The sequence below is a fragment of the Rhinichthys klamathensis genome, unplaced genomic scaffold, assembly GCF_029890125.1.
Source record: "Rhinichthys klamathensis goyatoka isolate OS25496 unplaced genomic scaffold, OSU_Roscu_1.1 h1tg000165l_1, whole genome shotgun sequence".
Classification (NCBI taxonomy): domain Eukaryota; kingdom Metazoa; phylum Chordata; class Actinopteri; order Cypriniformes; family Leuciscidae; genus Rhinichthys; species Rhinichthys klamathensis.
This window is the reverse complement of record NW_026606697.1, coordinates 1,237,784-1,252,241: the sequence shown is the minus strand read 5'-3', so window position 1 is coordinate 1,252,241 and position 14,458 is coordinate 1,237,784.

Sequence of the window (14,458 nt, the reverse complement as noted above, 5' to 3'; positions counted from 1 at the left end):
AATTCACAATCATGGTAATTTAATATATCTTAAGCCCCCGGCTGCATGAGTCCAGTTTTTCTATAGTTTGATGTAGGCATCTATGTCGCCTCACTCTGTCATTAGGGCTGCTGCTACGGGACTAGCTTTCTCTCGTTAACCTAAAAAGCCACGGTGAATGGTCTTCCCATATTTTGAGTATCATTTTTATGAAAATGTACAATTAGTCTCCGCGCGTAACAAACTGATATGCACGCTTGCCTTCATAAAAGCAAACTATTTGAATGCTTTTTCATGGATCAATGAGGGTAGCGATTTCTTTTTATTACTAAATAGTAAGTTGAAGCTCATGACTGGCTCTTTCATTGCTCAGTCACAGACAGGTTTGAGGCATTAGGCGCGTGCGCAAGAGTCTAACAAATGCCCCTGCCTCTTTGATGAATGGCGAATATCTAATGAGGCAGATGGGCACCTACTGTACTTTTCATTGTTTGTTGATAATGCAATATAATGCATATTTGATTTAAAGGTAACAAATGTTTATTAATGGCTTTCCAATAATAATGAGACACTGCGGATCGGAGACCTCAATTTTTTTGCCCGTCAAGCGCACCCCACGCGTAGGCTATGCCTATTCACTCATCTCCAGAACTAAAGGAAAAAGGCGACATCTTTTGGCTGGAATAACAACAATAGAAGACACAAGCCTTTGAACAAGGCATTGAACAACCACTCGAATTTATCCTGAAACAGACGCATGCTATTATGCAGAACTATAGGCACAGCTCATATGAATATAAACCCTAAATAATCAAAGTATCGATAGCCTACCCCACAGTGATCTACGAATCCATCTAGGGGATGTGCGTTGGTGGATGCTGCTGGGTGGATATTAAACTGTGTGAACATCAAGGCATCAACAACATTAATTATCGCGAGTTAATTTATGCATAGGCTAATTGTGTGTGATGTCACATTGCACCTCGTTGTATCGCGAGAATAAACAGATATTTTAGCCTCAGTCTTTTCCTTGTACTGGTAAACACCAGCAACCATTCTCATAAGGCTATCAAATCACACACATATTGTGAATACCTACAAAAAATATCTGTTAAACGTTAGTGAATAAAGCGCTAAATTTATTTACAGCAATAGCCTATCTCAAACCAATAATAGGCCTAATACATTTGATAGCCTATTCAAAATAATGCTCATCTTTTATTAAAGCAGTTAACAATGTGTTAATGGCTTATTGTCCAGTACCTTTAACATCTGAGAGAAAGGAAAAGTTTTAGTTGTCGTTGACAACTCACTCGAGGCCTATATAAATAGCCAGTCTCCGCGGTTCATGAGGTCTGCTGTTGTAATTCCATATTGACTTGGCTTTTAGTGGTTGTGGTCCAGTGTTCAGCACACAGAAAAGACCCTTTACACATAATTACAGCTAATGTAACACTTGGCAAAGAGGAAGGTGCCACATTTGGCGCGTAGCCAACACTAGACGAGCTCCAGTATAAAGCCCGCCATGATGGATGCATATGCTGCTAACGAAAATGCATACAAATGTGCCTTATGCGGGTTTTTTTTTATTGTTAACAACAATTATATAATTGCTTAGATCATTTATAAATATGCACTGTAAAAAATGAAATAAGTAAATTATTTACTGTAAGTAAATTAGTTTAACTGAAAAATAAGTAATGGTTGCCTTAATTTTGAGTTCATTGAAATAAAAAATGTGAGTTAATACAATGAATTGTATTAAATAAACGGCCCTTATGTTTATTAAATAAAGATAAATATATACTGGCTTATGCAGGGAAAAAAATATTCGTCCCAATTCGAAAGAACAGTGCGTTGTCCAAATATTAAACATCAAAGAATTCTAAAATATGTTCCCACTGGCATCTTTCAGAGGCCACAGCTATTTTTAATGACGACTGGGGCCCTTTAAATAGAGGAATCAACATGAGATTGAATTAAATAAGCAAACCACAAGGAGGGAAATGAACAGCACTGATTGTCACATCAAAAGACACTTGAATGCCACAACACATGAAGAGTGTAGCCAGTGAACTTATTGAACAAATAATACCTAATCTTTGAAAGCACATGCATTATGAATTAATACCATTTTTAAGAACGTTTTCATCTTGTAAAGAAAATAAATGCTCTGATGAAGTTTTCAGGATATGTGCTTTACTTTTCATTCTAATACTACAAAGCTGTTTTTCAGATGAACCCTCATCTTTCGTTCTCATTGAAAATCTCTACTGTTCGTGATGCAAATATTCCCCTAATTTGGCACACTGCCAAATGGGCCTCTGGTTAATTGCACACTTGCATTAGTCTGTGAGGCTTTGTTTCAAATATGAGATCAGAAATTTGTCTTAAGCATAATTTCGTAAAAGCACTTTTCATTCTTTCAAATTATATCGTAGCTAATTAATGCATTAAAGCGACCAATGGAGAATCAATATTAATCTGAGATGTATGTGCCTTTTACATCTCACAGTATGTTTTAAATGAACGAAATAACTAAAAAAGTGACTACAGTTAAAACAAATATGTTGTATATTAGGCTATGTCGTGTATATCTAAATATGTTGATGTATTAATATTATTACGAACAAGCTTTTGAATTCGAATAATACCTACTGTTGAATGTCCATTGAATGACATTTGATTTTCTATTCATTTTGAAAATGCATTATGGACATGACTGTTTTCCACATATACTGCTAAAGCATCAATAAGCCATAATGTCTTTGTCTAGAAACGATTCAGTATTTATAGTCTACGTAGGATTTTTCTGAGACGATAATGAGTAGACAAAAGACCCGATGACAAAGGAACGCAGACATTGAGATTTGACACTCGTCTCCGAATTGTCAATGCAATTCATGATGCTGAATGTAATAATAATAATAATAATAATTATTATTATTAGATAATACATAATAATAATTATCATTCTACTGGTATTATTTTATATTATGTATATGTGTTTTTATATTCTATATTAAATTCAATTATTATTATTTTTAAGAATAACATTTAAACTCTTAAAAACAATTTCCCCATATAGTTTCAAGCATCTGAAAGATTATAAAAAAATTTGAACAGCTGCAAGTTCATATATTTCTATGTAAAAAAAAAAAAAAAAAAAAAAAAAAAAAAAACATTGTTTCTATGTGAAGCATCCTGTAATGCAGAACATGGGGAAAACTAAACTAGGCCTACTCCTTAAAACGGATTAGTGCTAGTTGGATTATCACCAGAAAACAATATCATAAAACCCAGAGAACTTGTACAAACACGATCAGATATGAGACCACATATAGTCAGTACGCAGAAAATGTCAACACATTTGCATAGTTCAAAAGTATTAATCTACTTCACAAACATTTAGATTTAGAAAAGCTTGTCTAAATTATCAACAAACATAGGCCTATAATAATAGGCAAGCCTATAAAGAGGATAAATGAATCAGCATATATCTAAGGGTTGAGAAAAGTGTCCTTTTCATTCCATTCAGCAACACTTGCACCATAACTCACAGAAACATTCAAAGTGGGAGATGGTGATGACCAAGAGAAAACCTGAAAAGATGAGCCATTTAAGTTAGATTCATTTTGTGTGCAGTGAGGGAGTTTTTACTTGTCAAAAGAGGGAAGTTAAAAAAGAGGAAGTCACACAGAGGAGTCATTGTCCAGCAGACCACCACACTCATACAGCGATTCAGCTTCGCCTTTTCAGGGCCCAGAATCCTGCACAGGACTAACACAGAATGTTAATGCACTCCGGCCCTTGTGAGAGCAAGTACACACTGCTGTGGTTCTTTTCACATGCAAGGGGACGTTGTGATTTGTTGACTGTTTTTTTTCGTCCTCTTCTTCCTGCGTTGCATTGAGTAAAGTGTAGCCCATTGAAAGAGGGAAGGCAATGAAAGATTTGGGAGGGGGGTTGAGACTCTGGCAACCCCCTGATGTCAGTTAGTGCCACCCAGGTATGTGGCAAGCTGTGTTTCAGAGCTATTTTGGTTTGTTTTGACAAAATAAAGTGTTGAGGAGACTCTTTTTTTTTTTTTTTTTGAGAATATTGCATACGCATATAAATTTAAGTCATGTAGTTTTAGAACATGAAATGTCCGAGTACTGGAGATCATTAGAACTCCAAGTTAATGCAACATTACATAAACTGTAGAACAATTTGTCGTTACATTCTTAAAAATAAAGGTTCTTTATTGGCATTGATGGTTCCACAAAGAACCTTTAACATTTATGGAACCTTCCCACTGCAAAAAAAAGGATCTTTAGTGGAAAGGTTCTTTAGATTATTAATGGTTATTTTATGAACTGTTCACTTAAATATTCGTTGGGGAACCAAACATGGTTCTTCTATGGCATCATAGGAAACCCCTATTTGGAACCTTTACTTTTAAGAAATTATTTTTCTTTTCAGATTTTTTTCATCTATTTTTACACTGTGTATACACATCTTTAATTTTTCAGTTTAGTAGAGATTTAAGGTGTAACATGCAACATATCAAAAACAAATGTTTACAAGGAATTGTATGTCCCTTTATTTAAGAAGTGACAAATAAACTTATATTTGTAATTTATTTTATGCTTTCTTGCCAAAGCCATAATTACAATTGTGTCCATTCCCAGTCTTAAATGAACTATAAATTTCATGCCTATAACAGCACTTTTGAAGCACCTTATTTACTTTCCCTTGAATAATAAGGAATAAATCAATGGCATTTTGAACTACTGTAAATCACACTTCAGGCAGAGATATACTTGATACTGGTTTTTATCATGTAAATCATGAAGCTATTATTTGAGCTAACTTAAATAATATATATATATATAATTTTACATTTTGAGGATAGTGTGTCTATTAGCATAATGCAGATGCAAACATGTTTAAAAGATCACTTCAGCAAAAGCTCAAGGCAAATAAACAGGGTTCACGTTTATTTGTGTGGACTAAAAGACCCCATTAGAGGGATAGTTCATCCAAAAAGGACAATTCTGTCATTTACTCACCCTTATGTTGTTCCAAACCTGAATGAATTGCTTTCTTCTGCTGAACTCAAAAGAAAATATTTGAAAGAATGTTGGTAACCAAACAGTTGACGGGAGCCCTGACTTCCATAGAATCTTTTTCCTATATGGAAGTCAATGGCTACAGTGGCTAAATTACTAAATGGCTAAATGATGACAATTTTCATTTTTGGGTGAACTATCCCTTTAATATACACAAAATATTCCCTCAGTTCTCATTATTTTACACATGCAGTTTGAGCGTATAATGCATGTAGACATATCATTTGAGTCTTTTAAAGCAAATTGCCATTACTGTTCATGTTCTTCTTCAAAGTGGGGAACCCACTTTGTTTTACAGCTGCACGATTAATCGTTAAACAGACACAGATAGAGCAGTTGTCATGCTATGTATGTTGTGTTCTAGTGTCCTCTTATGTTTAATTGTGTCTATCACTATATTCAATAACACACTGTGAGACCAAAACTCTGAGCGCCGTGCATCCTTCTTTACAGAACTCTCATACCAGACACAGACCTGAGCAATCAACAGATGATCAGTCTAACACATAAGTCAACTTAATCAGACACAGAGAGTGTCAAACCAAATCCACCACAATGTATGAAACAGCTTAACAAACATTCAACTTATCACAGAAGTACTGGGATAAAGTTTATAGTTCGGATATAAACGCCTGTCTACGGAAGCGATCAAAATAGAGGAAATCACCTTTTGAAAGAAACTTTACCTTCAAAAAAAGATTGCATCAATTCATTACATACCAGTAGGTGGCGACAAGTGACTGTTAAAAAATATATTTGTCACTGAATCATTCATTCCAGAGATTCGTTCAAAAACGCGGATTCATCCAGTAATAGGCTATGTGCACAAGCGTAATTTCGAACTTCCGCTATTGTCAGAAGTCGGCATGTCAGTTTCCGGTTTACGGCTGTTCATCCGCATCCGCTATAAACGAACAAGATGAGTGCTGCTGTTGTACGAAAAAAAAGAGTTGTTAAACACATCTAAGTTTCTAAGAACTGTAGGTGGATCTATCATCTAACGCCCGTTTCACACATACCCCGTTTGCAGTGCGTGTTGCGGTGCAGGAGCAACGCGCGCTATAGTGCTTTCACATATGATGCGTTTGCAGTGAATAACTGATCCGCGGCTGTACCACAAACACATACTTACTATTTTTATTTAAAATCCAGAAGTTGTGCTGCAACTTTTATTTCAAAAAAAGTTGTCAGCATTGCGATTCTCTTTGTACACACTCTTTAATGGATGTATGCACGTTTAAACACAATTTAAACAACGCAAGTTAGGGCTATTATTCCATGCATTACTTATATTAAGTTGCTCAAGCAAGTGGTCAAATTTACTATATTAAAATGACAAATATTTTAAATTAAAACTTAAAATTGGCAAAAACAGCCGACTCACATGCCTTTTCTTTTGCATTTAAATTGTAATAGCCTACAATAGATCTTGCATGTCACAAAGAACTTGTTTTTCCACCTCCACGAATGAGACGAGTGTTGTTCATTATGTCGCCTTAATTGTAGTTTTCCTTGATTTACCCCGGTCTTCACAGTCTTCAGATGACTGTGAAAAATAGTAGTACCGGTATATTAAATGCATTTATGGTGAGATTACTACATTTTATTTAATGAAACGCATTTATGGTGAAATTACTACATTTTCAGGTCAATCTTTGTGCATTTTGACCACGAAACATGCGGTGTCACTTTAATGCAGCACAGCAGAAATAGATTCTGTGCAGAAACGATCGCTGCACTGCTGTTATACGTGCCGCATCTGGAACGATGTGAAAAGTGAAAGCCCTAACCTGTTAACATGGTGCGTTAGGAGCACTGCTGTGTGCCACTTTGCTCTGCTTCAAGTCGCTAACAGCCATTTGAGCTTCCAACGCTTCCCGAAAAACACCAACCTTCGTGCGCAGTGGCTGCACAAAATAGACAAAAAAAAAAAAAAAAATAGTAAGTATGTGTTTGTGGTACAGCCGCGGATCAGTTATTCACTGCAAACGCATCATATGTGAAAGCACTATAGCGCGCGTTGCTCCTGCACCGCAACACGCACTGCAAACGGGGTATGTGTGAAACGGGCGTTAGATGATGGATCCACCTACAGTTCTTAGAAACTTAGATGTGTTTAACAACTCTTTTTTTCGTACAACAGCAGCACTCATCTTGTTCGTTTATAGCGGATGCGGATGAACAGCCGTAAACCGGAAACTGACATGCCGACTTCTGACAATAGCGGAAGTTCGAAATTACGCTTGTGCACATAGCCTATTAGACAAGTGAAGTCTAAATCGACATTTTTTAAAAGTAATTAATTCAGATTTAATTAAATATTTTTTAAATAGACTGCAGCAATTAACATTTGGTCAGAACCTCGAAAATTACATTTTTAGTTGTCAATTCAGAATCGTGATCTCTATTTTTAAAAACTGTGCAGCTCTACTTTGTTCATACATTCAAATACTGTATAATATAGTTGCGGCACCTAAATAAGAAGATGGAAGACCAGGACTCTGTGTCAGACAAGCCAACAGTGCCCGTCTCTGGACAGCATTATGCCACGGTGGCACCATCTTGTGGCAACAGGGGCAGTCAAGCTTGTAATGGCAAGCCCATCATGCCAGTCAGCAATCCTTTAAAGTATTATCCCACAATTCCTTTGTGCCAAGTAGAGAAAGTTGACCTGAAAGATCAGGAAATGCATAACACTATTTGCACGGTTGGTTTACAACAATGAGCTAAAAAAAAAAAAAAAAAAAAATTAGTAATCAGCAGGAAAAAATAATTTCTTTCAATCCCACTCTTCATTCTGAGCAGAGGTCATTGTTTAAAATTATCGAGATGTCCGAGAGCTTTTGAATAAATGAGGTAGATGTGCCTTTTCACAAGGCCTGTCCAGCAGAAGAGAACAAGGCGTCCAGTCAGGGGCTGAGATGTACCTCACGGCCTGAGCAAAGTTTACCTCTCGCTTTGTACGGCACAAACAAAACACTCTCCTCACTTTGCCCGCTTTGCCCATTTGAAGCTCCCAATTAACACTGAATGTCCTTGGAGAGATCAGATGCCCACAATTATCTGCTTGTGCTTTGATGGTGCAGACTCGCCATCACTTCCAGTGGATGAACATTAAAAACAATCTTTGTGGGTCCACACACAGCACAATGAGGCAGGACAGTGTTTCGTGTGGATTCTTCCGCTGGGCAACCCAGAAGTAATGAGTGCTAGATTGGAGGTTCGGGTCATTTCACTCACATTCCAGGGCACAATGCTGCCGGGGCACCGCTAATGCCCGTCAGAGATTTGCTGCATTCAGAAAGACGCATCTGGGCATCCTCAAAAACATGATTAGGAGAGTGTTCAGGCACTTTAAAGGAAAGACAATGCGAGCAAACACACAAACAAATGCACACAAACTGGCACACACATCTACACACATTTACTTAGCTTTTTAAATGAGCCCATAGCATTTTTAGAAGTGAAAAAAAAGCATTTTATTCACAAATTATATTTCCAAATGAGGGCCTCCCCAAATGTCCCCAAAGAGGGGTTTTCAAAGTTTTCAAATATAACCAAACACAAAAATGCACACATTTACTCTCTAATAATTCAAACAAACTTTTAAATAAAAGCAATTTAAGATGTGCCATCCTCAATTACTGAGTAATCCAAACATTTTATTTTTACTGACTAACCCCCTAAAGTGCATTTTTATAATGAAAAAACAAACAAACATTACTTAATGAATCTTTAAAAAATATATATAATTCCAGTTGAAGAACCATCAGATTATATTTTCTGGGGACATTTATACACATTTCTAGTTTTTAAATACAGGCATTAACCTAACCATGCTACCCCTCAAAGAATTATCATAGGCGTCTTACATTAAATGGACATTGCAGCTTATTGGTATCTGCAGTCCTCATGCCTCCCTGCAGCAGGATTACGGCATGTTTACACAGGTCAGCAGGGACCCTAGGCATCTTTCTCCTGCCATTTTTTAGAGCCAGTAGTGACCTTAAAAGCTAAGGTAGGCAATTTCAGAGAGGCTAGCAATAGCAAGCTAGCTTTGAAAGCATGAGATCCCACCCTCCCTTCAGAAGTCTCCAAAGCCACGCCTCCTTCAGAACACATGAACGCACACAGCATCATCTGCAAAGCGTCACGAGAAGAGAGACGGCATTAAATTACCTCATGTCTCAAAACACATAACATTACAATAGTAATGAACGTAAACAACTTACAGAGCTCTTACTTGAACCTGACTGCTGCAGATTCATTTCGGAGTTGATTGTGTTGATATAGAAACGGGTAAATACGATTGACGTGAACATCACAGGTTGCCATCTCATAATTACAGTTACAACATGGCGGGAATACAGCATAAGCTCATTGTTTTGGTTCAGGAAGAACTGTAAAAGGTGGCTGCTGTTTGTTTGTGGTGCTCTGTCTACAACTCTGCATAGCCTTAAGGAACACACTGATGACGTGTAATGTCTGCACATATGGAAATACATGGCCTATATGTTGACAGGCAGGTATTAGTCGTAGGACATCTTATTGCATTCAGACCGAATGCAATGATTGGATGAACATTTTTTTGTTCTGAGACTTCCACAGAAGATATATGTACACGTTTTAATATTTAGACCACTTCTATTTTTGATTGCTATCAGGATGTGAAGAGATATTAGATTTACATTTATTTATTTAGCAGGCGCTTTTATCCAAAGCGACTTACAAATGAGAACAATAGAAGCAGTTAAACTAACAATAGGACAACAAGTGCAAGTTAGATTAACAATGCAAGTGCTATGACCTTTCCCATAAAGATAATAGATATAGATAATAGAAGATAAAGTGTTAGTATTAATGCATCAAGTGTTGCCAAAAAAGATGCGTCTTCAGCCATTTCTTGAAAATGGCCATGGACTCAGCCATTCTGGTTGAGTTGGGCAGGTGATTCAACCAGATATTCAACCAGTAGGCCTACAACAAAAAGTGTTTATTAAAAAAAACTGCCTACCCTTTAATTGTCTGTAAACTGTTAGTGTCTTAAGGACTGTTCCACAGGTGCATAAGCAATAATTGTTTATGCCTCACTGAACAAGCATGAAAAACATTGTTTACACCCTTTACAATAAAGATCTGTAAAGCTTTTTTGGATTTTACAAAATTCTCTTTAAAACACAGTGTCCTGGAAAAGGGACGTTTATATGTCCAACAAAGGGAACTTTTGTCAGATTTAGCCAAATTGAATGGACATTCTGTCCACCAATTACAGCCATGTAAACCTACAGATACACACACACACACACACACACACACACTTTGCCAGTGTTGAGAAAGATCATTCCCTCCCTCTTTTTGATGTTCAAATACAAGACAGAGTTACAAAACTGAGAATATAGTATAAAACAGGGGTATCTCTCAGAGGCCAGGGCTGTTTGCATTTGAACATCACTATTTGTGGGCTCCTGACAAGATGTGACAGCCCAACTATAACTCACCAAACCCAGCATTTTGGTGCATTTTCCAGCCTTAACCATTTACAATGGTTCAGTGGAGATTTCTTTATTTCAGCACAGACAATGGTCCCTTTCTTTATGGCTGCCTCGCTCGCTCTTTCTCTTCCTCACACGCATATACACTCGCGAGCAGACTCACACTCTCGCTCGCCGTCGCGCGCATTTTGATGGTAATTAATGACATCACTGCAAAGCGAGGGGAAGAAAGGCCGAGGTGCGTTTGTTTGCTGTGCGGACCGTGGGAACCCCGAGCCTCTTGAGAGTGGCGAGTCAGGCGCTGGAACAATACTCACGCTGTCGCCTCTCACCCAAACACCCCCTCGCGCACTCCCAGACCCTCACAGTCCTCCCCGTCTCCTCCTCTTCAATGATCTCCCTCTCTCCTGAAGCGTTGTGCTGGGAATCGGCTGCCCTCTTTCTGCCTGGTGCTGCAGCGCATCGCTGGCTTTCATGCACGCGCTTGGAGTTTTTACAGTTTAGGATTTAAAGTTGTATACGTTGCTAAGGAAAACATTAGTGTTGCACATACACTGGGGTTGAGTTTTTTTTTTTTTTACATAACTTTTTTTTTTAAGTGAAAATAAATTTTTTTAAACTGCGGGATTTTTTTTAATAGAGCACAGCCTTGAAATTATAAATTGCATTAGTATCAAATCAGATGCGATGGTGGTGGTCAAATTGCTACTAACGGGATTAAACACTTAATTAATATCGCCCATTAACTCCAATAGCCAAAAATATAAAGTTTCACGCGTTGGCGAACATACCTGAAAGTGATGCACGGTTAATTTTGGGATTTCTTTCTTTTTCGCTTCTCAAAGCCAGACTGCTGTTGTTGTTTTTTCCAGGTAGGCTATCATTTGCAGCCAGAAGCAAACATGAGGTGGGGGCGGATGCGGGAATGGTGCGTCGTGTGCTTCAAAGTAAAATGCATTTCTTAATGATGTTTTATTAACAAAGTTCGGGAGGAGCACGTTCAGATAATTAACACGAGTGGAGTGCACTCAGCCATCAATGATAAGAGGTGTATATATAGATTCAGCAATCTCACCTCACTCCATTGATAGTTTAGCAGCATCCCTCCACCGCCCCTTCTCACCACTTCCAGTCCTAAACACTTACATAGGGGGGAGTATACTCTGGGTTCGGGCCAAACTCCGAGCTCGGAGCCCTCCCCCCGGACAGCACGCCAAATATGCATTAAATCTTATCCACTCTAATTATATGTAAGTGTGAACTCGTGAATATGCTTATATTTATGCTTATGTTAATAATATAGAATGAAAGTTTTTTTTTTTTTTTTTTGTAAGTGTGAACTCGTGAATATGCTTATATTTATGCTTATGTTAATAATATAGAATAAAAGTTTTTTTTTTTTTTTTTTTTTTTTGCAACAGATGGTGCAGCCCCTGGGATTGGTGCCTTACAAACTGTGTAGGCAGCGATGGCAAGCCTACTGCTAGTAGCAGCCTATATCAATCCAGACCATCCTATCAACTGCATTCACAACCACTTAGAACACCTTGTAAGATTAGCAATGTTTTGGCAACCAACGCATGTCCAAAAGTTAAGGGTTGACCTTAGCACCTCATAGCAATTTCTTTGCAACCATTTAGAACACCTTAGCAATTGTATGGAAATGTCCTTAAACCACTCAGAACACCTTGGCAACTGCAAAGCAACATGCTATAAACCACGGAGAACTACCCAGCAACCGACTGACCCTAGCAACAATCCAGACCACCCTAGCAACTGCATCCGCTACCACTCAGAACATCTGTAATATAGCAATGCTTTGGCAACCACCTAAAGCAACCTCATAGCTAAAAACTACAAAGAATGTCTTGGCAACCACATATGTCATTACTAATTTGTCTTTTACATGATACTTTTTTGCAAAGTAGTTTACAGTATATTTGTGACAGTAACCCTAACCACAATGATGACAGATCAAGATTTGTCCTTTACAGGTCTCAAACCTTAAACTTTCCAGTTTCAAGCTCAGATCTTTAACAAATGCAATGCAGTCGACTTTTGGTGTTGATTTTTTGGGATCTGAGAGTAAAACTAATGTTCCTCTGTATTTTTCTATGCTCAAACACGTTGGCTTGCTACCACTGTCGAAGCACGGTCCCATTTGGTGGGCAACAGTAGGAGGAACTGAGCTGGATGTCAATCATCAGCCAGAGGTTAGTAATCAACTCTCATTTCACTTTAATGTTGGCAGAGATGAGTGGACACTCACCATAGGTCATGCTCTTTAATAGTACAGTCTGTGCTCTGCAACATGGCACCTGTGTAATCACCCACCACTACACCCTAATGGGACGTCCTAGTGTTATGTCTATAACCATAATTACATCCTTTCAAATGCTTTGCCACAGAGCTGAGAAGAAATGCGCTGGAGAACTGCTAGATCTTGGGTGGTTAGGGGAACAGAAACCATTTATGACATGACTTTAAAAAGGATCTTTAAATAGCAGGACTGGGTGAGAGACAGCAGAAAATACACTGAGATGTAGTTTAGATATGATAGTATACTAAAGAGTGGTTTTATAACCATTGAGCATAAGCCTGCGGGATAGCAAACGCAAGACGAAAGGTTTGGATAAATGGCAGAACTTTACAGCGAGTGAGCAAATGCACTGTTAAAAAAAGAAGAAAAAAACCCTTCAGACCCTCCTCTCCACCTCTAGTGACTGTTCACATCTAACATTTTCAATTTAAATTTCTGTGAATTGGACGGCAACAGTCTGTTAACATGGGCTCAATTAAATAATATGTTAATCCAATGGTGGGGGGGGGGGGGGGGGGGAATGTATTCAGTGTTTATTCAAAAACACTGAATACATTCAAGAAGTCTTCTGCATAAAAGGATGTCTTGATCTGGTGAATAACTTTCAAAAGCATCACTGTTAAAAACCTGCAAATCAAAACAAAAACTAACATTAAAGACAAAGTTTCCATCCATCACATCTGGCAAGTGACAAAACAAAAGTTAGGCTAATTATAATGAGGATGACTGTCAGTCGATGTAGATGTTTCTTTACAGTTAATTACGCGTTATACACCTTTTAAGGGCCGCATAAAGTTACTGACAGGAGTTAAAGTTACTAACATTTCAGAAGATCAAACAGTATTTTAGACATAAATTACATGAGGAAAATAAAACTAGTGGCTACCATTTTCAGTTAATTGTGGAAACCGCGAAAACAGGATCATGAAAACAATGAGATTCTACAACTTTGGAGAAGAAGTTCAGTTTTCAGTACTCACTGGCATAAATGTCTGGAAACTTTTGGCGATGAATATTTGTGTATTCTCTTCGGAATGTTTTTTTCGGTCTTCAGCAACGGATGGTTGAGCTCTCCCGCGCATCCGCATTTGAATTCTCTGGTCTATACCAACGGTTTTCCTCAGGCGCATTTTGCGCATGCAATTTTGGACTTAGGACTTGCTCAGCCAACACAAGCTTTTTCACTTCGACTTTATAGATTGACTGAGTACAATTACGTTATTAATTGTTATTTGGAAAGTCATTTATTGAGCCAATATGTAATTGTCAATTTCCAAAAACACATTTTTTTTTTTTTTACAGTGGCAAATCAGGCAAGTGCTAATTCAGAATAGTACTAGCAGTTCGTGGTGATAAATGGATGGTATGGATTTACTGTTTTGCAGATGATGGTGGGGGAGGGGGGGGGGGGGGGGGTGCAAAAAGATACTAACTTGTGCTGCTGAACAACACTTGACAAATCACAGTGTAAACAAGATAAAATACTACATGTAGTGTCACCAGTTTCCCAGTGTGCCTTGCTGCTGGATGCGTTTTGACCTAGTTTGGGTCAA